The sequence below is a fragment of the Chanos chanos genome, chromosome 5 (genome assembly GCF_902362185.1).
Source record: "Chanos chanos chromosome 5, fChaCha1.1, whole genome shotgun sequence".
Classification (NCBI taxonomy): domain Eukaryota; kingdom Metazoa; phylum Chordata; class Actinopteri; order Gonorynchiformes; family Chanidae; genus Chanos; species Chanos chanos.
Genome location: NC_044499.1, coordinates 3828814 through 3831313, shown reverse-complemented (window position 1 = coordinate 3831313; position 2500 = coordinate 3828814). Strand labels below are relative to the sequence as shown.

Here is a 2500-nt window from a genome sequence, read left to right as displayed (position 1 = left end):
GAGTGGATGCTTTTATCTAAAGTGACTTCCATAATGCGAATGCACAACACATGCAGAGCAAAGTTACGATCATGGTGAGTCATATTGTCCATGTTGTCTCTCTACGCCGATTCATTCTTTGTGCAAAACTAATGTTACACTTTGACATGGTATTTACGAAAGTAATGATGATGATGATGGTGATGACGATGAATATGTTAATGATAACAGATGGCCAGTAAGGACTTGTGCTTTATGAAGATGAATACTTTGAAGATGATGATGATGATGGTGATGATGGTGATTGACAGGAAGACTATAATCTGCGTGTGTGCTGAATGGACGTGAGGAAGATGAGGATGTTGTGATTGTTATTGTTGTCGTTGTTGTTGTTGTTAATGATGAAGATGGTGACACTGATGAAGGTCCCTATGCAGATGTAGCTGGGTGTTTTCTCTCTCTCTGACATGCTGTGTGTGTGTGTGTGTGTGTGTGTGTGTGTGTGGGTGAATCCTGATGATCAGTGTTCAGTGAGAGTGAGACAGCTGAGAACACATCCTTTGGCACAGTGCCACAGCACGACATTCATTAAGACAATTAACAGCACTCACCAGGGGAGAAGGGTCTGTCTGATAGCTCACACCCACACCTGTATACACACACACACATACACATACTGTATATGTATGTAAAGACATACATACACACACACGCGCACACGCGTACACGCACGCGCACACACACACACACACACACACACACACACACACAAACACACACACACACACACACTGTACATGTATGTAAAGACATACACACACACACACACACATACTGTACATGTACGTAAAGACATGCATACACATATGCACACACACACACACACACGCATACTGTACATGTACGTAAAGACATGCATACACATATGCACACACACTCACATAGTGTACATATACATAAAGACACACACACACACACACACACACACGCAGATTGTACGTGTATGTAAAGACATGCATACACACACACACACTCACATACTGTACATGTACGTAAAGACATGCATACACATATGCACACACCCACACACACACGCATACTGTACATGTACGTAAAGACATGCGTACACATATGCACACACACTCACATAGTGTACATATACATAAGGACATACATACCCACACACACACACACACACCCTGACAGGCAGGTGTCCTGATGGGGAACTGATGTGATTGAATGAGCTGTGTGTGCTGTAGCTGGGCAGGCAGGAGAATGGTTTCTCTCCTCCAGCCGTGCTCAGAGTGTGGAACCGACTGACTGTTTACATCGCCCTGTTTGATAACCAGGCTACACACACACACACACACACACACACACACACACACTCACACACACACACACTTTACAGCCCCGTCACTCTGGTACAGTTCTGTCTCATAGCAGTATCACATTCTGGCTTCACTCTTACATTTCCCTACATTCCTCTTTGTTTCATCGTTCACTCATGGACAGCTGTTATCTGGAATATTTGATCATTTTGGAGTGCTGGGATACTTCTCTGAACGGCACTGGACGTCACTGGTTTTGTTCAAGTTTGATAAGTGAAAAATGAGTAATAAAGTGTACAGTAGAAAAAAAAAAGTTTTTCACAAATCAACTCCTTCATTTCACACACACACACGCGCACGCACACACACACACACACACACACACACACACACACAGACAAACACAAGCGCACACACACACGCACGCACACACATACGCGCGCACGCACACACACACATACACACATATACACACGCACGCATGCACACACACACACACACATACACAAACACAACCATTTCAACCATTGTTTTACTGCTCATATACTTGGTGGAGATCAAATTGCCTTTAGAGAAGTGCTGAAAGACTGTAATACAATAAGAAGAAGAAGAAAAAAAGAAAAAGAGAAAACAGAATTTCATCTCTCCCTCTTATGCTCTTCCTAGTGGAAATTCCCAGTGTCTCTAATTAAGTCTTAAATGAGTGTTTCACCAGCCGCCTTCAAAGAAAGCCTCCAGATCTCAGAAAGGGATGAACACAGCAAACTAATAAAGAGACCGAACCATCAAATAAAACCTGCAGCTTCACTCTCAACAGCAGCAGCAGTTATGACAAGTCCTCCTCAGATGCAAGCCCAGCGTCAATTTGGCAAGCATCTTTTTTTTTCCTTTCTTTTTTTTTAAAATTTTTTTTTTTTCTTTTGGTTTGCCTGGAGCGTGTTGGATGTAGAGCGGCTTGACTAATGCCCTGCAGACGCTGAGAAAGGCAGAGCTGAAGCCGGGGTTAAAGAAAGGCTCTTTGCTCCGGTCCTGTCTTTAGATGTCGTTAACGGCTGTCTTTTCAAGCCACGCTGACGTCTGGTTTCACTGGGCTGATTTTTCTGCGGGTTCAGGTGGAATTGGGTTTGAACTAAAGGACAATCCGGAACCTTCTTTCATGTGTCGTGACTGTGACTGTGTGAATTAGTGAC

The 2500-nt window shown here is 43.5% G+C and overlaps 1 protein-coding gene across 1 annotated transcript in view; it reads left to right on the top strand.

Moving 5' to 3' along the window:
* Positions 1-2500, top strand: part of ephb1 (EPH receptor B1) — a 145715-nt gene that overhangs the window by 109105 nt on the left and 34110 nt on the right. The window lies entirely within an intron of this gene.